General features: G+C 39.5%; 1 pseudogene; it reads right to left on the minus strand.

Annotated features, from left to right (window-relative positions):
• Positions 1 to 210: 210 nt before the first annotated feature.
• On the minus strand, positions 211 to 1,098 carry LOC103006334 (gem-associated protein 2-like; annotated as a pseudogene).
• Positions 1,099 to 14,777: the final 13,679 nt, after the last annotated feature.

Raw genomic sequence — 14,777 nt, forward strand, 5'->3', positions numbered from 1 at the left:
AAAAACTGGGTGGGATTTTCCAAAGACACTCAGATATTCAAATCAATACAATCTGTCTTCTGAATATCAGCTTGAGTTACACAGGTTAAGCTGAGGACCCTTCGCATAGTGTTGAAGATATGATGCAATTTGCGCTTGAATTGGCATTGTACTTCCTCAGACTTAGGCTGCCATCATCACAAGTATCTTCTATCCCTGAGATCAGCTACATCAAGATGGCTTATCATCTAAATCACATTGGTGAAAATACCTGCTAACCAAGCAGATTAATAAATTCAAATTCATCTTTGCTGTCCACTAAGAGCCTCACTTCAGAGCACCTTCTTGCAAGCTGCCAAATTAGTGAATGATCCTCAGGTAATAAAGGTTTTCCAAGACTGGCCAATGAAGCATGAAGTCATCATCCCAATTCTGTAATAATTCTCTTTCTCTAAGCCAGTTACTTGTATATTCCAAGACACTAGTTACTGTTGACTGATTTATTCTGCTAACAATAAGAAGCAAGGGAGGAAAACCAATCTGGGTATAATCCATCCCAGGACTTTAATTTGTAGCTGATCCAACAGCCCCTTCTGCATATAACATTTCACCCAGACAAAAGTTTTTACAGCTTTCTTCGTCTTCAGATTTTGGAAGAATGAAGGATATTTATCCCGGGAAAGGAGAAATAATTACATATTTTACATAGTTGAAAGGCATGATGCTGTTACTACCCAACTGCTGAGATTTCCAGTGACTTCAGTGTCTGTTCACGCTCTGTTGAACAGTTGAAAACGGTGCCACTTGTTGCTCTTGCCTCTGAAGTTTGGAGGAATATCGTTTAGGAGCAGGTTTTTATTCTGAAAGAGAAACATTCACACTTTGCTTCCTTTTCAAATTCTTTGGGTTGATGTGAGCTACCACATCTGGACATTGAGCTACTTCAATCTAGACTGGCCTCAGGGGTTCCTGAGGCATCCATGGGGATAGAGAGGGAGCTAAATTTTCTGTCAAGTTGCAGGGCTCCACTGGCAACAGCTGAGGCATCAAGTCTTCCACTGCAGACTCCACTGGCACCTATGCCATGGTTTTCAACTCAGCCAGTTCCACCCAGCACATGTGCCAAGTCTAGGTTGGTCACTGCACAGGCACACAAATAAGCACTTTTGGCAGACAGATGAGCAAGAGATAGGCCTTAGGGGGCTAAATTATGTATGAGTAAGCCTGTTGATTGTATCAAAGTTAAGGTTCCAATGGTGTAATGAAGATTTTGAATTTAGTTCTTTGCAGAAGTAGTGATCAACATCCCCCAAAGGTATTTTTATTTTTAATCAATACAACCTTAGAGTAATTTGTTCTACAGTTCATCCATTGTCAGAAGTAAATATTTTCTTTAGGATCGAGTAATTTATTGCTGGAAAATAATGTAGGAATCTTTTAATCCTACCCTTTCATTTCACAGATAAGAAATCATGTGTACAGCTCAGTGATACATAGCTAGTTAATAATGATGGAGACTGGCCTAGAATCTAGGTCTCAGGACAAGAAATCTATTTCACATTCCATCTGTGCCATGCTAAATGCCCCAAATACATGCCCATGTCCCAGGTTCAAGAGGTGCTTTTAAGTCTGATATTCTGCTGTTGGGTGACTGCATCTGATATAGCCTACCCATACCCTTCCCACATTAATAGTTTTAACTTCTCTCCTCTCTGTCTTCATCTTTGCAAAATGAGGAATGATAATCTTCTGATCTATCCTTTTGAGGATAGTTGGTACTCACAGATGACAATGGAAATGACATTCCCCTTGGTTTAGGGAGTTGTATTAGCCGACCTCTAAGTTTCCTTTCATCTTAGGATCTAGTTTTACTAGCATGGCAACCTCTTTCTCTTTTGCTTATTTAGTTACCTTTCCTTCTCTACTCTTATGTCTTTCTTGAGGGGCAATACCAAGACCTGTTATGGTACCATAAACAAGGTTAAAATAAGGTTTTCAGTCCACCACCCTGCTCTCACATCCCCATCCCTTCTCCCATTTGACACATTATACACACACATGCTTGCTTACATATAATATTGTGCTGATATATTGGATGTAACAGTATATTAGAATTAGTCCACTGTGGCTCCTTAAATTAAGTCTAGTAGATCCAATTAGAATTTGATGCTGCTTTAGTAAAGCTGTGCTTAAAATTACTCTACTGATGAAGGTCTCATACTTACCTTTGGGAGCATCTTCTATTTGTGACTGGACCACTCATGAAATTCTGAGCAACTGGCAGACCTACAAGCCTCTTCTGGGAAGAGCTGCCAAGGCAGGTCCTTATGCAAAGGTAGCCAAGCTTTTTGGAATGTGACTTTAAGAATCTGGTCACAACTGATTGAACCAGGGATTGTTCCATCACGGGAATATATTTATTGACTTAACATTGGACTGGCAGCCTATAAGATGACCAATGAGGTTTCTCAATATTTTATAATGAATAATAAGGTCTTCTGTCTAGAAGAGAGTTAATGCAAGATACACAAGGAGAAGTGGTAGATACCAGTATTAGAGGAAAAATAAAGGAAGCAGAAAGGTCACATAAATAACCTATTTGTCCCAAACATTTTGTCTCCAAGTCATGATGGTCAAGTAGGAAATATTTGAGTTTTAGAGTTAGGTAGATTCAGATTCAAACACTTCATGTCTTCTTTGAGCCTCAACTTCCTTATTTAAAAAATGAGAACAGTAATGCCTTCTTCAAAGGATCATTAAAAATATTAAATGATAAAGTGTTTTAAAAGACATGACATAGTATATATCAAATAGGTAAATAGCTAACAAATGGCAGCAAATAAGGGAATAGCTCATGAATTTCTTGAAAAGATTAAATGAGGTAACATGTGCTGTGCTACAGACACAGCATAGGCATCTATTTATAATAAATGTTCCCTCTGTCCCATGTGATTCCAGGAAGTATAAAGACTTCCTTTAAATATCAAAGTAGACGAATTTCTGGTCTTCATTTGTTCATGTGCTCAAGAAATGTTTAGTGAGAATCTGCCTTATGCCAGACTAGAATAGAAAGATAAATCAGAAAGAGTTCCTGATAACTGGGAGTGTGTAGTATGGGTTTCAGAGAGACAGGAAAATAGGTAAATGACATTTTAATGTGGTGAGTGCTATTACAGGGTGTTATGGTAGTATGCATGGTTATCCGAATCCTTGCAGATTAAAATCAATACATCAAGAAGCATAAATTCCTCTCCCAGAAACCAATCAGAAGGATATTCAATGCCTGGAAACGCAAACCAACCACTGCATACAAGAGGTACGTAAAAGAAGGCCACAGTGTCTGTGAATGCCGAGAAGAGAGGAAACATGTCTGGCTAGCAAAATTCAAAGGAGATGCCCATCATCAAGAAAACAAAAGCTTTCCTCCAACACCATCTGGCATAAGAAAGGTCTGAGTTAATAGTAAAATAGCATCTTGTGCATTTTAGCTTCCATTATGATGTTTCCTGTGTTTCCCCTCTTTTTAGATGAGACTGAAATGAGAATATTAGCTGTATTCATCTATCCATTCATCCAAATCCTCACTCCCTGTAAAGCATGCCATATGTGAAAGAAAAGCTTTAAAAATACATAATGCTTCTATTTTCATCTACTTCCAGAAATAAGCACTATAAATCATGCCCAGCCACCAAGTAATATTGAGCATCTGTTCATGGCATTTAAATGTCTAAAGGGGCTAAGGTTGTTTAGCCGAGAAAGGAGAAAACCAGAAGTAACATTTGTGACAGTCTATTATTCAAAGGGCAGTAAACAACTATTTATCATACCCTCTAAGGAATGAATAAGAGAAAAGAAGCTTGCAAGTATAAGAACTTCTTGAATATAAAGTTTAAAATGAAACAGTGAAATAGTTACTTCTACTTATCTATAATTACATTTATACATGTATACCTATATGCATATAGAATTATAGAACCAGGACATCCCAAATATTATATCAAAGGCAAAAATTGGGGGAGGACAACCAGAAAGCTGTTTGAGAACCATGTTACTTCATAAACATATGTTTTTAAAAGTTATCTACAAACCTGTTTTCCTCAATCAGCAAGTATTCATTGAGGAAATAAAATGTTATCAGACCAAATATTTTGAAGGATTACAAAAAGTCTAAATTGTAATCCCTGCACTGAAGGAGTTTATAGTCTGGTTGGGAGACAAAGTGAGTAGATAAAGCAGTAGAAGATATAATGTTATTCATGATTATATCCTGTATTGGTTGTGTAATGAGATGGCAATATTGCAGGTGTTCTGAAGATGACAGGCTTAGATTCATTTGGAAGTCTTGTATTAGCCTGGAGGCAGGGAAACTTGACTTGATATATTTTTTTGAAGTTTTAAATTTTTTATACAGTTTTTAAAGGTTACACTCCATTTACAGTTATTACAAAATATTAGTTATATAGTTATATTGTATGTTGTACAATATGTCCTTGTAGCCTATCTTACAACCACTAGTTTATACCTCCCACTCCTTCACCCCTATATCACCCCTCCCCACCTCCCTACTGATAAGCACTAGTTTGTTCTCTGTATCAGTGGGTCTGCTTCTTTTTTGTTATATTTACTACTTTGTTTCTTTCTTTTTTTTTTTTTAACATTATATTGTGGCAGTCTTGGCACATCTTTGTTTTTATAAATTTATTTATTTATATTTATTTTTGGCTGCGTTGGGTCTTCGTTGGGGTGTGCGGGCTTCTCATTGCAGTGGCTTCTTTTGTGCAGAGCACGGCTCTAGGCACACGGGCTTCAGTAGATGTGGCTCGTGGGCTCTAGAGCGCAGACTCAGTAGTTGTGGTGCACAGGCTGAGTTGCTCCGTGGCATGTGGGAACTTCCCAGACCAGAGATCGAACCTGTGTCCCCTGCATTGGCAGGTGGATTCTTAACCACTGCACCACCAGGGAAGTCCCACTAATTTGTTTTTGTTTTTGTTTTGTTTTAGATTCCACATGTAAATGATATCATACAGTACTTGTCTTTCTCTGACTTATTTCACTTAGCATAATACACTCCAAGTCCATTCATGTTGCTACAGATGGGAAAATTTCATTACTTTTTATGGCTGTCTAGTAGTCCATTGTGTGTGTGTGTGTATGTGTGTATATATATATACATATATATATCACCTCTTCTTTATTGATCTGTTGATGGACACTTAGGTTGCTTTCATATCTTGGCAATTGTAAATAATGCTGCTATTAACATTGGGGTGTGTGTATCTTTTCAAATTAGTGTTGTTGTTTTTTTCAGATATATACCCAGGAGTGGAATTGCTGCATCATATGGTAGTTATATTTGTAGTGTTTTGAGAAACCTTCTTACTGCTTCCACAGTGGCTGCACCAATTTATATTCCCACCAACAGTGTATAAAGGTTCCCTTTTCTCCACATCCTCGCCAGCATCTGTTATTTGTGTTCTTTTTGATGATATCCATTCTGACGTGTGTGAGGTGATATCTCATTGTGGTTTTGATTTGCGTTTCCCTGATGATTACGGATGTTGAGTATCTTTTCATGTGCCTGTTGGTCATCTGCATGTCCTCTTTAGAAAAATGTCTATTCAGTTCCTCTGCCCATTTTTAACCGGGTTGTTTGTTTTTTTGATATTGAGTTGTATGAGCTGTTTATATATGTTAGATATTAACCCCTTATCAGTCATAGCATTTGCAAATATTTTCTCCCATTCTGAGGGTTGTCTTTTCATCTTGTTTATGGTTTCCTTTGCTGTGGAAAAGCTTTTAAATTTAATTAGGTCCTATTTGCATATTTTTGCTTTTATTTCCTTTACTCAAGGAGACGGATCCAAAAACATAATGCTGCAATTTATGTCAGAGTGTTCTGCCTATGTTTTCCTCTATAAGTTTATAGTGTCTGGTCTTAACGTTTAATCTATTTTGAGTTTATTTTTGTGTATTGTGTTAGAGAGTGTTCTAATTTCATTCTTTTACATGTAGCTGTCCAGGTTTCCCAGCACCATTTATTGAAGAGACTGTCTTTTCTCCATTGTGTATTCTTGCCTCTTTTGTCATAGATTAACTGACCTTAAGTGCATGGGTTTATTTCTGGACTCTCTATCCTGTTCCATTGATCTATATGTTTGTTTTTGTGCCTGTACCATACTCTTTTGATTACTGTGGCTTTGTATTATAGCCTGAAGCCAGGAAGCATGATTCCTCCAGCTCTGTTCTTTCTCAAGATTGTTTTGGCTAATTAGGGTCTTCTGTGTTTCCATACAAATTAAAACTTTTTTGTTCTGGTTCTGTGAAAAATGCCATCAGTGATTTGGTAGGGATTGCATTGATTCTGTAGATTGCCTTGGGTAGTATGGTCATTTTAGCAATACTGATTCTTCCAATCCAAGAACACAGTATATCTTTCCATCTGTGTGTATCATCTTCAGGTTCTTTCATCAGTATATTACAGTTTTCAGAGTACAGGTCTTTTGCCTCCTTAGGTAGGTTTATTCGTAGGTATTTTATTCTTTTTGATGCAATGGTAAACGGGATTGTTTCCTTAATTTCTCTTTCTGATATTTCATTTTTAGTGTATGGAAATGCAACAGATTTCTGTATATTAATTTTGTATCCTGCAACTTTACCGAATTCCTCTATGAGCTCTAGTAGTTTTCTGGTGGCATCTTTAGGATTTTCTATGTATGGTGTCCTGTCATCTGCAAACATGGACAGTTTTACTTCTCCCTTTCCAATTTGGATTTCTTTTTTTTCTTTTTCTTCTCTGATTGCTATAGCTAGGACTTCCAAAACTATGTTGGTAAAAGTGGTGAGAGTGGGCATCCTTGTCTTGTTCCTGATCTCAGAGGAAATGTTTTCAGCTTTTCACCATTGAGAATGATGTTAGCTGTGGGTTTGTCATATGTGGCCTTTATTATGTTGAATTATGTTCCCTCTATGCCCACAGATTGGCCAAGATGGTGGAGTAGAAAAACCCTGAGCTCACCTCCTCTCATGAGCACATCAAAATCACAGCTGTCTGCAGAACAACCATTGATGAAAAAGACTAGAACCTATCAGAAAAGATCTTCTACAACTAAAGACATAAAGAAGGAACAACAGCGAGACAGGTAGGAGGGGCAAACTCATGATATAATTATGTCCCATTGCCCTGAGTGGGTGAACCACAAACTGGAGAATAATATTGAAGAGGCTCTCCCACAAGAGTAAGAGTTCTGAGCCCCACATCAGGTTCTCAGGCTGGGGTCCAGCCCTGGGAAGATGACCTGCCAGAGCATTTGGCTTTGAAGTCCAGCGTGCCTTAATTTTGGGAAACCTGCAAGACTGGAGGAAATAGAGACTTCACTCTTAAAGGGCACACACAAAATCTCATGTGCACCAGGATGCAAGGCAAAAGGACTAATTTGATAAGAGCCAGGGCAAGCCTCCCTAGTGGTCTTAGAGAGTCTCATGGAGAGGCAGGGTGTGGCTGCAGCTCACCCTGGGGACACTGGTGGCAGCTATATTTGGGAACATGCTACCACATGAACACTGCTGGTGGCAGTTGCCATCTTGGGATCCACCCTCTAGCTCATTAGTGCCAAGACCTGGCCCCACCCAACAGCCTGTAGGTGCCAGTGCTGGACACCTCAGGTCAAACAACTAACTGGACAGTGACACAGCCTCACCCATCTGCAGCCAGGCTGCCTAAAGACTTTCTGAGCCCACAGCCACCTCTAGACACGGCCCTGTCCACCAGAAGACCAAGACCCAGCTCCACCCACCAGTAGGCAGGCTCCAGCCCTGCTGTCCAGAAAGCCAGCCCTAGCCTCTGAACCAGCCTCACCCACCAGGGGGCAGATACCAGGTGCAAGAAAACCATGATCCTGTGGCCTGCAATTCCAGCCTGCCAGACCCTATCCAGGGACAAGCTGGGCCCTTGCTCCATCCACTAGCAGGCCAACACAAGTTTGGAAAAACCCAGACCCCCTACCCAACTGAGCTGATTTCTGAATAATCATATTTTATAGGTGAACAAGAAAAGGAAAAAGAAAAAACAAAAAAGGATATTGTGAGAAAAGACAGTGAAGTAGAAATTAATAAGGTATTTTCATGGAGTGAATAAAAATATAAACCTAATCAGAGGAAAAGGAATGTGTTAGAAGGTAGTGGGGAGAAAGTTCCAGCGTGTAGAATGGGACAACCCAACAAACTGTTTTCCATTCATGGCCAGGATAATGCCCACACACCCTATTTGTCATGTGCCTTCTAGTCATTTGTAGTCCAACTGAACACTCTGTTCTCATCAACCTCATTACTAACCTGTGTTCTCCCAGAACAGCACACATACCCAGTCAGATGGTCCACATAGGATGACACTAGCATCAAAATCAATGCAGTTTTCTGATAAGATTGTGCTTTATCTTACCTTGTATTCTCAAGGTAAGTGCAGATGAGCTCTTTGCAATAATACATCCCTTCTCATCATTATTTACTTCTCTCTTCTCTCCATTTCTTTTTCTTGTTCTTGGTGCTCATTTGTTCATTATTAATTCAACAAGCATGTTACTGAGCTTCTACTCAGCCTCATGCTCTGGGCCAGACACTGGAAATACAGACATATGTAAGACTCTTTTTACACTTAAGACACTTTTAGTCTAGAGAGAGGTACAGATAAGTCAAACATGTGACTCCAGTAGAGTTTGATGCATGCTCTTTGTTGCAACACCTCACCTAGCTCTCTGAGGAAGTTCATCTAAACTGAACACTAAACAGAACAAGTAGGTAAAGATGGGTGGAGAATGGGGTCTGCTTTAGTCAGAAAGAACAGTATGTGAAACTTGAAGTGAGAAAACACAGCACACTTGGAGGACCACAAGAAATATGACATGAGCTACAGCTTGATAGAGAACAGATTAGTGGCAGAACAACCCTGCAGTAGGAGCCCCATTATCATAAGTCTTTGATAATTTCATTCAATCATTGACTCATTGGGCACACACTTAATGAGTACTCATTGTGTGTCAGGAGTTGTGCTAGAGACTAGACACAGAATTCCACACAAGACACAGACCTGCCTCAAAGGAGCTTTCAATCTAGCTGAGATGTTATAGCACTAAACTGACAGTTTAGGAGGGTTGTGATGGCTGTGGAGGAGCACATGACTCATTCCAATTTCATTCTGTAACATTCTTACTGCCTCTGATCTCCTTTTCTTCTCTTCCAGACTCATTTTTTAAATTTTTATTTATTTTTTGTAAGATTTGTTAAGCTCTCCTGCTGTACTCTTTATTTTGTTCTTACTCCTTTTGTTGCTTAAATAACCAAAATGGACATCTCCATTAACATTCAGAAATATAATATATCGTTCCAAATAAATCACATAGATGCATGTACTCAGGTTCATTTTATTGTTAAATTTGCTGAGAAATCGATAATGGATTTTAGGCCTAATTTTTATCTAAACCTTTTATATTTTTAAATAAACTAGAAAGCAAGAATTAGAAATAAATGTGAAAAAGATAGTGTAAGTATTGTTCTCCTTCTGTCTATACCAAGCCAAAATAAAATGTAGAAATTAAAAAAATATTGAATTAAGGAAATAAACTTAATAGAAAAAATTACAAGAGCACAAAGAGTTTATCTCTATAACTTAATTCAACATTTCTTCAAGGAGGCAGGAATTTGTCAATAGGCAAGTTGTCACTAACAGTATGTTCCTGGGGAAGGTTGAAGAGCTGGCTGAAACAAATAAAACAGTAATAACACTACTGAGAAAAGGTAAATAGGATGCTGGAGCAAACAGTAGTGAAAAGGAATGAGATAGGGAAGAATAAATAATAGAAACACTGAGAAAGCAATGTTTTGGGATTGAACGTAACAACAAGGAAATTAAATTCAGAGAGATAGATAGGACATGAAAAAAGAGAATAAGCTTAGTTTTCTCTCTCCTGCTTCTCTATCCAAGAGAAATAACTGTCGGCTACAGATCATAAAGCTTTATGGACTCATGACCTCTGACCTCTGACCCTGCGATTTATTTTCTCTGAGCAGAGGGGCAACCTCTTCTCCTTCCGAGAAAAATGAGGCAACATGGCTGGGTGGCTTCTCCCATCCATCAGGCAATGAAATGTGTCTGGGTCTCAATTTTCCATCAGCACTCTTGCTTCAGGCCAACTCAGGACTGGTTCACAGACCAATACAAAGAATCAGCAGACACATTTTATTTAAAATATATATACATTCAACTTATAAATCCTTTCTACTGAACCACAGAAGGCAAGCAGTTCCTAGTTTAATTAACACACTTAAATTGCTGAGAGTCAGCAGAACCAGTTCATAATTGGCCAGAGCTGATCTGCCCCCTTTGCAAAAAAAGTTAACTCAGTGTAAAGGAAGAAGAGTTCCTTCATTTGCATTGGCCTCTTCTATTTGATAAGTAGAGGTGTCCATTTGTAAATGGGTACATTTGCACATACAGTCCATCAAAAAAGGTATTTCCAGAAAAGCAGTAATAATTAGAGTACACATGCCCTCTTTGATGCCATTTGAAGCAGCAAGGAGACTGACAGGAGTCGGGGGTGGGGGGGTGGGGGGAGGGGACCTGGGGTAAAATGTTCTTTTGTGAAGCTAAGACTGCTGGTAGCCAGAGTTGGCTCTGGCTTTTGGGGGCAAAGGAGACTGAGTCATCTTCCTTCATAGAGCTGATTTGTTGAAAGGGCACGAGAAATTCCCAGGGATTTCATGCTGCTTTGAAGCAACCTGCATTTCAAATGGATGGGAAAGGGGGTGGGAGAAATGGGTTTTGTTGCTAGGTCTCCCTAAGACTTGCCAAAATTTTGCCTCTTTCTTTGTAAACCCAGTAACTGCCCCAGCTGGGCTCCCCATTACTCTAAACAGGAAAGAGATGAATATGCCCTGTCCTTTTCAGCTTGCAAATGTGCTTTGGTGAGGGCAAACATGGCCATGTTTGTTCTCCCTGGGGAACAAGTCAGGCATGAAGTCCCTTTTGTTCACGCTAAGAACAACCTTCTCTTATTTCCAAGTCTCAGAGGGGCTAGTGACTTAATCTGGAAATATTAACATGAATACTACCTGGAAAGGGAAAGGGCTGCACTCTGTGAAGCTGTCTAGGAGTTGGTGTCTGTCTGAAGCCCCAGGAGATGCAGAGATGCAGGTGATTCCTGGGAGAGTTCCCCTTTAGTTGGCATACAGGTCCATAAAGCGAGTTTCCCTGATATGCAGGAGAGCACAGAGCTGATCCTACAGTGTCTCTAGTGTTAGTTTACAAAAGGGTTATGAGCTGAAGGAGTGAGACATCTTAGATACCATAGGAATATAAAAATATAGCCATGATTAGTGTATTAGTGTATGTTTCCTAATGAATATATGCAAAGAAGAGAGCAGAGGGATGGATGTTTCAGCAGTGAGTTCATGAGACCTTGCACATTATGGTGTGTGTGGTGTGTGTGTGTGTGTATATATATATACATGTACAAGGTGCTTGGGTAGGTTGATAATAAAAATAAGCCATCATCCTTATCTTCACTGAATTTACAGGAAGAAAAAAAAAGTATCAATCAGAGTCTTATTATGATTATAGTAAAGGGCAGGTACAATATGGTACTGATGCGTACCATATGAGAGAAAGAACTCTGGGGGTTTAAAAATGAGAGATATCATATTTCATCAAGTGAAATCAGGGAAAGCTTTATGCAGGAGGCAGCCTCCAACATGAAACTTGATGCACGAGGAGGCCTCCAACATATGGTGGGTAGAAAGGAGGGTATTCTACTAATGGGGAGAAAGTGATCAAGAGTGCCCAGGTAAGAAAGTACAGGACTTGCTGGTAGAATGGTGTGGTTTGACTGAAGCATCACATTCTTATAGTGAGCAAAAAATAGTAAGAAATAGAAATAAACAGCCAGATCAGTGTCATATTATTGAAGGCCTTAAAATGTTAGGCTATTTGTTTGTTTAACTAGATAAGGAATAGGGACTATTTGAAGATTTTGAACAAGGAAGTTATATAATTGGAACTATTCAGAAATTAATCTAATAATGGGATATATTAGAAGAAAATTGGAGATTGAAACCCACAGGACTGTCTATTTTAGTAATCTAGTCAAAATGTACCAAATCTTTTATATTAGAACTGTGGAAACAGGAATAGTAAAAGAGAGAGATTGGAGAGACTTTGAAAAAGTAGATTCTACAGGCTTGTCAACTCATTGATGTGGCTGGCAAGGGAGAGAGAAGAGCCAGAGATGATGCCAGGGTTTGGAGTCCATGGGATTGGAATAACAGTGTTGCCATGGAGAGAAAAGATAATCTGGAGTTTTGGAGGAAGTGGATTTCAGTTTGGGGTATATCGAAGCAAAGGTACTAGCTAGAAACTGAGTTAGAAATGCTTAGCAGGCAGCTATATTATAGCAAACAGGCCAGGGCTAAGACATAGAATTAGGAGTCATTGATTTAGCAAATTGTTGGGGAGATCCTACTCTATGCCAGGCACTGTGTTAGGGTACTGGGGTTACTGAGATAAATAAGGCCAATGACTTCTGGTGTCACAAATAGTTTATAGACCAGTAAGGAATAAAGACAGGTAAATTCACAGTCCCCTGAAAAGTGATAACTGCTATGAGGGAAAGGAGGGAAGCACAGGGTGTGATGCAACAGGAAAAGTTCCAAAACACCTCACCTAGACTTTGGGGGTCAGGAAAGGATCCTAGAAGAATGTGACTTCTAACAGGCACAAGGTTGGGGGCAGGGAATTAGGATGAACATTCCCAGGAAGTATGAAAGTCCTGCTTAGAAACTGTTGCCAAAGAAGCAGGAGGAAAAGCAAAAGAGATCTGTGTATTTGAATAAAAGAGAGGAGGGTTCAAGATAGTGGCATAGGAAGACCCTGAACTCACCTCCCAAGGACACAGCAAATCTACAACTATATATAGAATAATTTTCTCTTCAAGGGACCTGAGAACTGGATGAACACAGTCTCTACAGCAAAGGGTAAAAGGACAGTGTTAGAGGGTAGGAGAAACAGATATACGATTACACCAAGGAAAAACACCACACCCTAGCTGCGGTCATCCACAGTCAGGAAGATTCACAAAGATACAGTTATTTTCCCTGAGGAGCGAGGGATTTGAGCTTCACATCAGGCACCCAAACCCTTAGATCTGCACAGGAGAAACCAAATCCCAAAACATCTATCTTTGAAAACCAATGGGGAATATGTCCAGGAAAATTACAGAACTACAGGGAATGGAAAACCTGCTATTAAAGGACTTGTGCACAGACTCACTCAACCCAAAAAACAGTGCAAAAACACCAGATTGAAAAGTGCGTGGATGTGGTCCATGGGTCCATGGTCCTATGTGGTGAAGGGGACCTACTTACTAATCTTGAAGCATCTGCCCAAGAAGTAGGAACCAGCTGGAATGCTCCCTGGAGTTTGAGACACTGGGGAGAGCCATTTGTGCAATTTCAGGCTACCTTGCTAATATCAGCTTTGGCAGGCACCATTTTGGAAATCTCCATCTAACCCGTTAGTGCAGGTGGGCAGCTTAGACCCCCACCCACCCAGACATCTCCGCTAGACCTCACAGCCACCTGGGCAATAACCCCTTCCACCAGCAGCTGGGAGCCACCGCAGATGAGCCCCGCAGTCATTCCAGGGGCCAGTCCTGCCAACCAGCACCCACCAGCCTCCTCAAGCTCCTACCGCCTTCTGGTGTTGATTTTTATTGTCATTTACTGACAAGCACCCCGGTCATTAGAAATAATGACTGTTCACAAAATGTTTTAAATAGCCTAGTAGCAGAAGTAGCTTGGCATCCAGGACCATAAATAGACTCTGGGTTCTGAGATTTAGATGTCCCTGAAAGTAGACAGGACAGTAGACATGCTTTATGCACGTCGTGGCAGAGCAACCATAAAGATGCATAGTTCCAAGGTAGGCTCACAGGATAACTACAGAACTTCCCTATGGATAGTATGGTCGTTGGTAAGGAGGTTAAATACATAGATTTTTTGCTGAAAAAAAATGCATACAGTTGTCCTTCATTTAAATATAAATAAATATCTTATTAGTTCTAATGGTTTCTTTTCTTCTCATTATTAGCTTCAGGGACAAGAAGCAGGGCATCTTAGTTTTCAGAAACTCTCACATTTTGAATGCTCAGTAAATACTAAGAAAGCAATCCAATATGTGAAAATAAAAAGCCAGAATAAATCTGCCTCCTTTCTTGAATGCTTAACCTTTAAGCACTCAGCAGGGAAGAAGAATATTTCCTAATATAGAAATAGAGAGTTGTTTGTTACAAAAAGGGAAAAAATCCAATTAAAAAGTGGGATTTGTGAGGCCCCTGCTTTGGCATGAACCACAAAGCAGAGTCGATACATCAGCTCTAATGCCAAAGACACGAATGCCTGATACTGGAGATTATAAACCAGTTTCCAGTTTATTGGCTTTCTCATCGTAGAAGGTGGTTGAATGTTCTGATATCAGTACTAAATATTACGGAATAAGCTTAAGAAATAAAGCTTAAACTTCTTTTGCCTTAAATGCCTACATAAAATGACTAAAACTTGCCAAAGTGTTCAACTAAAACATGAAAAATTAAGTCATACTGGTTGTTTTATATCACGCAGAACAAAAATGATCATTTTACTCAACGATCTATCATTTAAGCCTAAAACATAATTACTGGGTCCAGTAAGACCATTTCCAATGACATCTATGTCACTCTTTAAGAAAAATAAAATAATGTAGTGAATGCTTTTGG

This window comes from Balaenoptera acutorostrata, chromosome 3 (assembly GCF_949987535.1).
Source record: "Balaenoptera acutorostrata chromosome 3, mBalAcu1.1, whole genome shotgun sequence".
In the NCBI taxonomy this organism is placed as follows: Eukaryota; Metazoa; Chordata; class Mammalia; order Artiodactyla; family Balaenopteridae; genus Balaenoptera; species Balaenoptera acutorostrata.